Source organism: Triticum dicoccoides, chromosome 1B, assembly GCF_002162155.2.
Source record: "Triticum dicoccoides isolate Atlit2015 ecotype Zavitan chromosome 1B, WEW_v2.0, whole genome shotgun sequence".
NCBI classification, from domain to species: domain Eukaryota; kingdom Viridiplantae; phylum Streptophyta; class Magnoliopsida; order Poales; family Poaceae; genus Triticum; species Triticum dicoccoides.
Window position 1 is genome coordinate 697,030,833 of NC_041381.1, and position 14,056 is coordinate 697,044,888.

Here is a 14,056-nt window from a genome sequence, read left to right on the forward strand (position 1 = left end):
GGTTGGGAACCCTAGGGGAGGGGGCGCCTCCACTTGCCTTGGGGGGCACTCCACCCCCCTTGGCCGCCGCCCCCCCTAGGACGGCGCCCCCCCTGGGGTCCCTATATAAAGAGGGGGGTGGGAGGGCAGCCGCACCCAACACCCTGGTACCTCCCACCCCTCCCTGCTACACCTCTCCCTCCCGTAGTTGCTTGGCGAAGCCCTGTCGGAGCCCTGCTGCATCCACCACCACGCCGTCGTGCTACTGGATCTTCATCAACCTCTCCTTCCCCCTTGCTGGATCAAGAAGGAGGAGACATCACGCTGACCGTACGTGTGTTGAACGCGGAGGTGTCGTCCGTTCGGCGCTAGGATCTCCGGTGATTTGGATCACGACGAGAACGACTCCCTCAAGCCCGTTCTCTTGAACGCTTCCGCACGCGATCTACAAGGGTATGTAGATGCACTCTTCTCTCGTTTCTAGTTGAACTCATAGATTAATCTTGGTGAACATAGGAAAAATTTTATTTTATGCAACGTTCCCCAACAGTGGCATCATGAGCTAGGTCTATGCGTAGTTCTTATTGCACGAGTAGAACATAAATCTGTTGTGGGCGTAGATCTTGTCAACTTGCTTGCCACTACTAGTCTTATTTTGCTTCAGCGGTATTGTGGGATGAAGCGGCCCGGACCGACCTTACACGTATGCTTACGTGAGACAGGTTCCACCGACTGACATGCACTAGTTGCATAAGGTGGCTAGCGGGTGTCTGTCTCTCCCACTTTAGTTGGAGTGGATTCGATGAAAAGGGTCCTTATGAAGGGTAAATAGAAGTTGACAAAATCACGTTGTGGTTATTCGTAGGTAAGAAAACGTTCTTGCTAGAACCCAATTGCAGCCACGTAAAAGATGCAACAACAATTAGAGGACATCTAACTTGTTTTTGCAGCAATTGCTATGTGATGTGATATGGCCAAAAGTTGTGATGAATGATTAATGATATATTGTGATGTATGAGATCATGTTCTTGTAATAGGAATCATGACTTGCATGTCGATGAGTATGACAACCAGCAGGAGCCATAGGAGTTGTCTTAATTATTGTATGACCTGCGTGTCACTGATTTAACGCCATGTAATTACTTTACTTTATTGCTAAACCGTTAGCCATAGTAGTAGAAGTAATAGTTGGCGAGCAACTTCATGGAGACACGATGATGGGGATCATGATGATGGAGATCATGGTGTCATGCTGGTGACGAACATGATCATGGAGCCCCGAAGATGGAGATCAAAGGAGCTATATGATATTGGCCATATCATGTCACTACTATATAATTGCATGTGATGTTTATTATGTTTATGCATCTTGTTTACTTAGAACGACGGTAGTAAATAAGATGATCCCTTATAATAATTTCAAGAAAGTGTTCCCCCTAACTGTGCGTCGTTGCTAAAGTTCGTCGTTTCGAAGCACCACGTGATGATCGGGTGTGATAGATCCTTACGTTCACATACAACGTGTGTAAGACAGTTTTACACATGCAAAAACACTTAGGGTTAACTTGACGAGCCTAGCATGTACAGACATGGCCTCGGAACACAGAGACCGAAAGGTCGAACATGAGTCGTATGGAAGATACGATCAACATGAAGATGTTCACCGATGATGACTAGTCCGTCTCATGTGATGATCGGACACGGCCTAGTCAACTCGGATCATGTAACACTTAGATGACTAGAGGGATGTCAAATCTGAGTGGGAGTTCATTAAATAATTTGATTAGATGAACTTAATTGTCATGAACTTAGTCTAAAATCTTTGCAAAATATGTCTTGTAGATCAAATGGCCAACGCTCATGTCAACATGAACTTCAACGCGTTCCTAGAGAAAACCAAGCTGAAAGATGATGGCAGCAACTATACGGACTGGGTCCGGAACCTGAGGATCATCCTCATAGCTGCCAAGAAAGCATATGTCCTAGAAGGACCGCTAGGTGAAGCACCCATCCCAGAGAACCAAGACGTTATGAACGCTTGGCAGTCACGTGCTGATGATTACTCGCTCGTTCAGTGCGGCATGCTTTACAGCTTAGAACCGGGGCTCCAAAAGCGTTTTGAGCAACACGGAGCATATGAGATGTTCGAGGAGCTGAAAATGGTTTTCCAAGCTCATGCCCGGGTCGAGAGATATGAGGTCTCCGACAAATTCTATAGTTGTAAGATGGAGGAAAACAGTTCTGTCAGTGAGCACATACTCAAAATGTCTGGGTTGCACAACCGCCTGTCCCAGCTGGACATTAACCTCCCGGACGAGGCGGTCATTGACAGAATCCTTCAGTCGCTCCCACCGAGCTACAAGAGCTTTGTGATGAACTACAATATGCAGGGGATGGTGAAAACTATTCCTGAAGTATTTTCAATGCTGAAGTCAGCAGAGGTAGAAATCAAGAAAGAACATCAAGTGTTGATGGTCAATAAAACCACCAAGTTCAAGAAGGGCAAGGGTAAGAAGAACTTCAAAAAGGGCGGCAAAGATGTTGCCGCGCCCAGTAAGCCAGTTGCTGGGAAGAAGGCAAAGAATGGACCCAAGCCTGAGACTGATTGCTTTTATTGCAAAGGGAAGGGTCACTGGAAGCGGAACTAGCCCAAATACTTAGCGGACAAGAAGGCCGACAACACTAAAGGTATATTTGATATACATGTAATTGATGTGTACCTTACCAGTACTCGTAGTAACTCCTGGGTATTTGATACCGGTGTCGTTGCTCACATTTGTAACTCACAGCAGGAGCTGCGGAATAAGCGGAGACTGGCGAAGGACGATGTGACGATGCGCGTCGGGAGTGGTTCCAAGGTCGATGTGATCGCCGTCGGCACGCTACCTCTACATTTACCTACGGGATTAGTTTTAAACCTCAATAATTGTTATTTAGTGCCAAGTTTGAGCATGAACATTGTATCTGGATCTCGTTTAATGCGAGATGGCTACTCATTTAAATCTGAGAATAATGGTTGTTCTATTTATGTGAGAGATATGTTTTATGGTCATGCCCTGATGGTCAATGATTTATTCTTAATGAATCTCGAACGTAATGTTACACATATTCATAGTGTGAATACCAAAAGATGTAAAGTTGATAATGATAGTCCCACATACTTGTGGCACTGCTGCCTTGGTCACATTGGTGTCAAGCGCATGAAGAAGCTCCATGCTGATGGACTTTTAGAGTCTCTTGATTATGAATCATTTGACACATGCGAACCATGCCTCATGGGCAAAATGACCAAGACTCCGTTCTCCGGAACAATGGAGCGAGCAACCAACTTATTGGAAATCATACATACTGATGTGTGTGGTCCAATGAGCGTTGAGGCTCGCAGAGGATATCGTTATGTTCTCACTCTCACTGATGACTTAAGTAGATATGGGTATGTCTACTTGATGAAACACAAGTCTGAGACCTTTGAAAAGTTCAAGGAATTTCAGAATGAAGTAGAGAATCAACATGATCGAAAAATAAAGTTCTTACGATCAGATCGTGGAGGAGAATATTTAAGTCACAAATTTGGTACGCACTTAAGAAAATGTGGAATCGTTTCACAACTCATGCCGCCTGGAACACCTTAGTGTAATGGTGTGTCAGAACGTCGTAATCATACTCTATTGGATATGGTGCGATCTATGATGTCTCTTACCGATTTACCGCTATCATTTTGGGGATACGCTCTAGAGACAGCTACATTCACTTTAAACAGGGCTCCGTCTAAATCCGTTGAGACGACACCGTATGAATTATGGTTTGGAAAGAAACCTAAGCTGTCGTTTCTAAAAGTTTGGGGATGCGATGCTTATGTCAAGAAACTACAACCTGAAAAGCTCGAACCCAAGTTGGAAAAATGCGTCTTCATAGGATACCCTAAGGAAACCATTGGGTATACCTTCTACCTTAGATCCGAAGGCAAGATCTTTGTTGCCAAGAACAGATCCTTTCTGGAACAAGAGTTTCTCTCGAAAGGAGTAAGTGGGAGGAAAGTAGAACTCGATGAAGTACTACCTCTTGAACCGGAAAGTAGTGCAGCTCAGGAAAATGTTCCTGTGGTGCCTACACCGACTGGTGAGGAAATTAATGATGATGATCAAGGTACTTCGGATCAAGTTGCTACTGAACTTCGTAGGTCCACAAGGACACGTTCCACACCAGAGTGGTATGGCAACCCTGTCCTGGAAATCATGTTGTTAGACAACGGTGAACCTTCGAACTATGAAGAAGCGATGGCGGGCCCAGATTCCAACAAATGGCTTGAATCCATGCAATCCGAGATAGAATCCATTCATGAAAACAAAGTATGGACTTTGACAGACTTGCCCGATGATTGGCGAGCGATAGAAAACAAATGGATCTTTAAGAAGAAGACGGACGCGGATGGTAATATTACCATCTAGAAAGCTCGACTTGTCGCTAAGGGTTATCGGCAAGTTCAAGGGGTTGACTACGATGAGACTTTCTCTCCCGTAGTGAAGCTGAAGTCCGTCCGAATCATGTTAGCAATTGCCGCATACTATGATTATGAAATATGGCAGATGGACGTCAAAACGGCATTCCTTAATGGATATCTTAATTTGTATTACCTAAATAGATGGGCCATGTCCTGGTTCCAGTGGTTATTGCATTTATGCGTTAACAAATATGCGTACACATATGTGACCACATCTATATTTTGTATAATTTGATGAAGTTAATACACTATAGAGATGGAATTATGCTCTTCTTGTGTGGCCACTGTGTACACAAATTGTTGTGACATGTGTATCCTGTTCTCATTTGTTTGTTTTTTTTGCGGGAATGTTCTCGTTTGTTTCTATGTTCCTGTAATTTTGACTTGGATGCATTTAATTTTTATAGAGATATCCTGACGTTTTATTTTTCTATGTACAGGGCCTCAACTATGGGTGCCAAAGTCTTGGAAATATGCTATTCCTGCACTTCGGACGCGCCAGTACCGGAAATAGCTATTATGTATGTATGTATGTATGTTTGTGGAATTGATTTTTGCATCTTGAATTCTACAAGTATATATCCTTCTTTGGCTGAACATGTGGATCCATTGCAGGATGCTCCTGCACATAGAGAAGATGGACACTATCCATAGTTGCCCTCTTTGAAGGGAATCAATCAGTGCGAGGTCTTGTTTTGCTTCCCGGTATTGTAAGTTGCTATGGAAGCGAAGGCAAGCCGGTCGAGGGCCTGAAGTCTCTGAAAAAACCGATTGCAGGTCATAGAAGAACCGCAGAAGGCAGTGCTGAGACCTGCTATGCTACTATCTGCAGAACAAGCTTGTCTGAGTAGGTATAGGTGCACTTGCATACAGTCGATCGTGTGCTAGCTAGCCGTTTGTCTTCATTCGTTCTCTCTGTGTGGTACTGGGTGATAGTTGTTGTATATATGCTGGCAGTTCGCTGTAATATGCTACTGGTATTTCACGCATCCTTTTTGAGTTTTTCCATATCCCTGTAGGAGTAGAACATGGTCGTGTGATGGCCACTGTGGATTGCGTATGGTAGATGGTTAGCAATTCAGACTGCTGCCTGCATGTGTGTGTGTGTGTGTGTGTGTGTTGCCGCCTTGCCGGTCGATTTGTCGTAAACTTTGTAGCTCAAATTCCTCCCTCAGAGATCGGCTTCTCGAAGCTGGATTTTCCTTCTTCTTGTCTTCCTCTGTTCATTGCTCTGCTTCCTCTGTTTTGTTCTGCTTGTAGCTCTGCTTCCTTTGCCTTGTTCTCTTGTTATCTTTGAGCCGGACCAATGAGCGAACGCGAGCCATCAGCATCAGGTGAGTTAGTTGTTCGTGTCGCTTTGGCTTTGCTGCGAGTGCGAGCCATGGAAAGGAGCCGTGTACAGGGCAGTCGAGAGATGGTGGTACAAAGGCGTAGCTAGTCAGAACCAACAGCAGAGGAATATCTTCTTCTGTATGTAAAAGTAAAACAATGGCAATACTGTCTGTATTTTGAGGGTAAAAACGTTCAGAGGTGTTAATGTGTAAATTGTCTCTTTGTATTTGAAGCCAGTTGATATAAAATACCCGCCCATACTTGAGTTTGTTCGTTATTAGTACGTACTCCCTCCGTCCGAAAATACTTGTCATTGAAATGGATGTATCTAGATGTATTTTATGTGTTAATAATGAGTAAGTTGAGATTTGAGAGGGGTGCCAGTGAGAGCTGTGCCTAACGTTCACACGAAACAGGCCCATCTCGTCATCAGCGGCCTGTCTCCATCTCTGACGAAGAACCGGACTTGAGACAAACTAATCAGGGGACTTCAGAGTTTCACAACAGCACGGCTTTTGTTCGGATCGTCACCGACGGACGAAGGAGCCACCCATCAGGTGAGCTGAGTTGTTCGTGTCCGCTTGCTCTCGGGTGCGCCCATGGAAAGGGCCCATGAACAAAATGGTGCTCGTTTTCGTCTCCGGTGGCAAAAAGCCAAAAATCGTATAGAGGGAAATACATCAACGTCAAAATGATCAAGTACACCCGGTCTCTGCAAGTCTGCAGCGACATACGATCAAAAGCTCAACAGCCGACATCTGGCAAGACAAGTGACCTTGCAAAGAAGATGCCAAGTAAGGAGAAACCAAAGAAGAAGAAAAACAAGAAGTGTGGCGCCATCCGAAAGGCGTATGTGGTTTCATGATGAAGGGTGGTCAGTTTTCGTTAGTATGCATGTTAGGAGTTTCATTGTGTTCTTCAAGTGTTGAGGGTTGCGGTTGTTGTTTGTTTAGAGGGCCGCTTAAGCGGTTTTGGTGTTTCCTACTTTGCGAGTAGTCCGCATTTGGGAGTCTGTATCGGTTTTCGTCTGGTTTTCCGTAAATTAACTGGGCAATTCTCTTCTTCTTAATTAATCGACGAGGCAAATATTTTTGCCTCAGTTTCGAAAAAAAACATACGATCAAAAGCTAGCCGAGACATCCACCTAGGTGGGCAATTCCTGCCCCCATAGCCGCAGGCCTTCCAAAACTATGTATCCCCTAGAAAAATGAAGAAAAAAATTGGTTCAAGACCTCCACATGATTTTGTTAGACTTGATCTCCACATGTACGTATAAATCGATCATGTCACAGGACCGACACATGTGTGCTTTGGTCTAACATATTTTAACGGCATTGCTCGTGAGTCACATGTTCTTTTTTTAAAGATTAGTCACATGGATTTTTTCTGTAATACAGCCTCACTATGTGGATTGTGAGTGGCACCGGGAGAAAAAGGAATAGAGGGTGGATTGCATAATCCAAAATTTCCAACCCAGCTGAATGTGCTACGTACTTAAATTCGAATCCACGGCAAGACGAATATATGGGCCCCTAGCCGGTGAGCCAAAAAAAAGAGATCAAGATAAGAAACACAACATTTGCCATGCTATACAGAAAAAGAATTTTCCGTGCCCAACTACCACATATTAATGATTTCAAACATATGTTTAAAAAATAAAAAGGGAGTTGTCATGTTATAGATAATATATTTGACATGGATCTTAAACTATAATTTACCATGGTTTCAAAAACTAGCTATCCTACGACAGTGCAATTTGTCATATTTCCAAAATTTAAATTTGCCATGGATGTAAAACTTGCCATACTCAGGGAAAGTAATTTGCCGTGGATGTGGAATTAAATTTTCCATAGAACTAATTTTCATTGGTGAGGATTTTTTTTGTAAAAAAGAATACCGCCATAGCAAAAAATGGTTATGATCCTCTGCCATGGCAAAAATCTTAAAATATATTATAAGAATTTTTCTATACATGCCATCCAACCAATACAAAACTAGTCTAACATTGCCATGAACTATGGAATTTCCTAACATTTTTGCCATAAAATAGTATTCATCTACTATAGTTTTTTTTTTGACATGGCACCTATACATACATCATGTCAACTTGATGTCAAAAAAATTTGGTTATGTTTCTTTGCCATGGAAAAAAACATGACATTTTTTCAGTTGCAAAAATTTGACATTTTTGCAATTCCAAACTTCAATTTTTTTGTTATAAGAACAATTTAAACTTGCCATCTGATAAAAATAAAAATTGCCATGCTATGTACCAAACATTTGCCATGCTACATACAAAAGATTTTCCATTCCCCGTACATAAAATCGATCTCGTCAACATGTGTCGGGGCATGAACCGAATCCGATGTCAAAACTAAGATGCGAAGCGACACGTAGTGGAGGCAAAGTGAAACTTTAAACGAACCGTTTGTTTGTATGCATGTCGGACAAATTACAACATTGGAAATACAAGCATGGTCTAGGCCCACATGCGAATGATACTCGGCGGAATGTTCAAATGAGGCATGCGGGAGACTCGACCGGAGGCAACATGATCGATGGAGAAGAGGGTTGGAGAGGAATGAGAAATAAGCAAACGCCACATGATTATACTTGAACGTCTCAAATAAACAATAAGTTGTCTCGCTTGGCCTACATAGTGAAAGGCCTAATGCGCAACACGGAGCACTGACGCTCGAATATGGCCGGGAAAACAGGGAAACCGACATGTGGGGCACACCCATCGGGACGACGTAGCGCAGACTAGTCCAATGGAGGAGCTGGCCCACGACCTCATTGCCACCGACAAATGTTCATGTGGGTCGTGGGGCCAACAACGTGGCACATCTCCAGCACCGCCTCTGGACGCGACGACCCGGTGAGCGACACGCTCATCGTCGCTAGACACGTTCGGTTTCAGTGTGCCGAGGGTGGCGTCAGTGCTGTGGCACAACCAACAGTATGTTTGGTTTGTGCCCAAGGTTGCCCCATCAAAGCATTGGGTAGCCAAAATTTTGGTTGAGGTTTTGGTTGCCCACGATTTGGCCGACATTGGCAAGAAAAATGAACTAGAGTTGGCTAGGGTTCATTGGCATGCCAAAAAATGGCAACCATCCAAACAAAGACCAATCTTTGGGTCATGTCCAAAATTTTGGTAAGGTGCACTTTGGCCACAATCCAAACACACCCCAACACCTGACTCGTCGAGGATGCACGGGGCGCCGCAACGCGTCCGCGGAGTGGTGTAGCGCGGCCAACTGCATCCTCAGGACCTGAGACCATGTCGGATCGTCTTGCTTTTTCAATGACATGCGGGGATCGCATGTGAGCAAAGGGCATCTCCAACGTTGCCACGACCGCAGCTGACTACCCTGGCACACCAAAAACCCTCGTCCCTCGCGCCGTCGCGTGGTGCGTTCCTAGCCGGCGCCAGCTACCCGCATTCTTGTCGTCCGTCTGTATGCCATCGTTAAGAGGCTCGGTGCCCTAGGAACCAACTCCGGCGACATAATGACGCACCCGGACGCTTGGCCTCACGGGAATGCGCTACTTAAAGCGGCAACGCCCAGCTAACCTCCACACCATAGCGCATCGTCCTCCTACCTGGCACCACATCCGCCATGACCGCAAGCGTGAACGCTCTGCGGGAGAGCTTGTCTTCGGGGATGAAGCTCGAGGTCGCCGCCCTCGCTCAAGTCGCCTCTCGCGACGCAATAGCGGCGTAGCCGGACGCGGACGCGACCGCACAAGCGGTGGCCACGCTGGCGGCCGACGACGGGAGCACCGTCAGCCACGCGTCCTACTTGCCGCCGTCCAACGTCCGGCACCACCGAGTTCGGGGACTCCTCCGAGGATGAGTAGGGCATGGGAGGCGGCAGGGCCAACTGGCCGATGGTGTGCCAACTGGCCGGTCCGTTTCCCGTGTTCTACTCTTCCTCGCCGGAGACCACATCTTCACTTCACGGGTCTTGAACCCCGCCCCCGTACATAGAGATCGCAGATGGAGGACGTCGGTCGCCGCCGTAGAATAGGTTTAGGGCCGGGTTTCTTTTATTTTTCTGTCCTATAAAAGTTCGAAATGTAATGAAAATCTGCCGTGTTTGCATTAATCTCGGCCGGTGTATATGAACTTTCACAATAATATAGTATATTGTAGGAGTACTAGCAAGATGCCCGTGCGTTACACGGAAGATCAAGATCTTGTGGGAGAAAAGGATGAACGAGGGAAGGCCTTATCTGCAAATGTGGAGATGAGTGCGGGTAAATTGTCATAGTTTCCTTCCTATCCGTTAGATATAGATCGGACAACCAATATTGCAGGATGACAGGCACACCATCATCACCAGCTCTGTTTTTTTGAACCGAGACAAAGCTAACATGCGAAGTAAAATAAACACATATGATCTATACATACACAATTTATCTTAGGCACTCCAATAGTACGTCTACTACACATTCACGCATTTCACATCTTTCTACATCTACGGGAACCTGCGAAAGGGTTAACGTAAATTGCCTCTCTCTCTCCTCCCCTAATTTTCATGGTGGTGGGCCCCTCCCTCCCCCCAATCTACAATCAACAGCTCACACGTTTCACATTACGTTAATTACATAACTGGGATTACGTAGGTGTAGCATTACTCGTCCTAAAAAACCCAACTAAGCCAACCTCCCAGCATATCGCGCGAGAAAAGACCCGGCCGCGCTGTTTTAGTCGGGATTACCGGATAACTAGTAGTAGTATCGATGGATTGCGTGAAGCAACAAGTTTTTTTGAGGAGGCTGATACGCCTCCGTCGTATCTATAATTTTTGATTGTTCCATGCCAATATTCTACAACTTTCATATACTTTTGGCAACTTTTTATATTATTTTTGGGACTAACATATTGATCTAGTGCCCAGTGCTAGTTCATGTTTGTTGCATGTTTTATGTTTCGCAGAAACCCCATATCAAACAGAGTCCAAAGGGGATAAAAACGGACGGAGACTATTTTTGGGATATTTGTGATTTTCGGGAAGAAAAACCAACGCGAGACGGTGCCCGAGGGGGCCACGAGGCAGGGGGAGCGCCCAAGGGGGGGCAGGCGTGCCCTTGACCCTCGTGGGCACCCCATAGGGCAGTTGACGCTCTTCTTTTGCCGCAACAAAGCTAATATACTGAGAAAAATCTGGGCGAAGGTTTCAGTCCAATCGGAGTTACAGATCTCCGGATATATAAGAAACGGTGAGAGGGCAGAATCCAGAACGCAGAAACAGAGAGAGACAGAGAGACATATCCAATCTCGGAGGGGCTCTCGCCCCTCCCATGCCATGGGAGCAAAGGACCAGAGGGGAAACCCTTCTCCCATCTATGGAGAAGGTCAAGGAAGAAGAAGAAGAAGGGGGGCTCTCTCCCCCTTGCTTCCGGTGGCGCCGGAGCGCTGCCGGGGGCCATCATCATCACCGCGATCTACACCAACAACTTCACCGCCCTCATCACCAACACTTTCCCCCTCTATGCAGCGGTGTAACCCCTCTTTTACCCACTGTAATCTCTACTTAAACATGGTGCTCAATGCTATACATTATTTCCCAATGATGTATGGCTATCCTATGATGTTTGAGTAGATCTGTTTTGTCTTATGGGTTAATTGATGATCGTGATTGGTTTGACTTGCATGTTTCATTGTTGGTGTTGACCTATGGTGCTCTCCGTGTTGTGCAAGCGTGAGGGATCCTTGGTGTAGGGTTTGCAATATGTTCATGATTTGCTTATGGTGGGTGGCGTGAGTGACAGAAGCACAGACCCGAGTAAGTAGGTTGTTTGTGTATGGGATAAAGGGGACTTGATGCTTTAATGCTATGGTTGGGTTTTACCTTAATGATCTTTACTAGTTGCGGATGCTTGCTAGAGTTCCAATCATAAGTGCATATGATCCCAGAAGAGAAAGTATGCTAGCTTATGCCTCTCCCTCAAATAATTGCAATAGTGATTACCGGTCTAGTTATCGATTGCCTAGGGACAAATAACTTTCTTGTGACAAAAAGCTCTCCACTAAAACTAACTTAGTTGCTTCTTTATCTAAACAGACCCTAGTTTTTATTTACGTGTTCTTTATTATCTTGCAAACCTATCCAACAATACCTACAAAGTACTTCTAGTTTCATACTTGTTCTAGGTAAAGCGAACGTCAAGCGTGCGTATAGTTGTATCGGTGGTCAATAGAACTTGAGGGAATATTTGTTTTACCTTTAGCTCCTCGTTGGGTTCGACACTCTTACTTATCGAAAGAGGCTACAGTTGATCCCCTATACTTGTGGGTTATCAAGACCTTTTTCCGGCGCCGTTGCCGGGGAATCATAGCGTGGGGTGAATATTCTCATGTGTGCTTGTTTGCTTTATCACTAAGTAATTTTTATTTGCTGTTCTAAGTTGTTCTCTATCTTTAGTTATGGATATGGAACACGAAATACCAAAAAAATCAGGTGTACTTGCTACTCATGGAGATGGGGAACCTCCTAAAACCCTCGATGCTTGTTATGTGAAAGAAATTATGTACTACTTTGATAATCCTAAGAAAACCCCATTCAATTATGTTATGGGAGACACATTGGATCAACGTGAATACTTTAGGGATTATCGCTTCACACAAAAAGGGAAACTATTATGGGATTAAATTTACATGTTGTGTTGGTATGCTAGGGAACTATGCTTGAGATATGATTATACTTGTTGCTCTAGGATGAAATCTCCACACCTTTCCTTTTCATGCAAATTCAATGATAATAAAACCTTGGCTTCTTATGCTAATGGTATATATGATTACTATGATGTGGAACAAATAGAAGAATTTGTTGCTTTTATGGGTGCTTATGAGATTGAATCTTTGTTTAAAACACGCGAAAATCTTTATGATGCTGTTTACAGACCTGAAAATTTTGCTATACTTAAATATTGCTATGAGAATTATGTATTTAATTCTGATATTGATGCATTTATTGAGGATGTCTCCGCTGTCCAAGAAGAGACTAATATTTTGCAGGAGCCTATGGAAGAAGAAATTATTGAAACTGTGAGCTCACTGGATGAAAAAGATGATGAGGAGAGCGAAGAACAAAAGGAGGAAGAGCGGATTAGCTACCCGTGCCCACCTTCTAATGAAAGTAACTCTTCAACTCATACATTGTTTAATTCCCCTTCATGCTTAACGAAGGATGATTGCTATGATGATTGTTATGATCCCGTTGATTCTCTTGAAATATCCCTTTTTGATGATGCTTGATATGCTTGTGGCCAAGATGCCAATATGAATTATGCTTATGGAGATGAACTTGCTATAGTTCCTTATGTTAAACATGAAATTGTTGCTATTGCACCCATGCATGACAGTCCTTATCTTTTTGAATTCTCCAAACTACACTATATCGAAGAAGTTTGTGCTTATTAACGATTATATTGATGGGTTGCCTTTTACCATTGCACATGATAATTTTGATGATTTGATAGGCATGTGCTTGCTGCTCCTACTTGCAATTATTATGAGAGAGGAATTATATTCCACCTCTCTATGTTTCCAATATGATAAAATTGCAAGAAACTGCTTATACTATGCATTGACCTTTACTATGTGTGCATGAATTGTTCTTTTATGACATGCTGATGCATAGGAAGAGAGTTAGACTTCGTTGTTGCATGATATATGTCACTTTTTGCTCATTACTAAATCACAAATCATTGTTAATTAAAATTGGCTTTGATATACCTTGGGATCCGGGTGGATCCATTACTTGAGCACTATATGCCTAACTTAATGGCTTTAAAGAAAGCGCTGCCAGGGAGACAACCCGGAAGTTTTAGAGAGTCATTTATTTTCTATTGAGTGCTTTCATATATTTTAAAAACAAAAAAAAGAGGGGAACCCAAAACTTTTCAAAAAGGAAAGTGAAAGTGAGAGAGACAAGCATTGTTGAAGTGGGAGAGCTCCTTGAACTTTGTTGAAGGAAACTTTGTGAATCTTAATTACAAAAAATTTCGTCAAAAATAATTATCTCCTTGTACAATTCTATTGTATTATAAAAATAATGTGCCAAGGTTTGCCTTTAGGATGTTTACAATGCTTGTTGGTTTGTACGGTGCAGGACAGAAACTTTGGCTGTAGTGCGCGATTTTACATTTTTTACTGGAACGTCAAACGGTTCTGATTCTTTTTGCACTGTCTTGCTGTACAAATGTTTAATTTTCCTAAGTTTGGTAGAAGTTTTG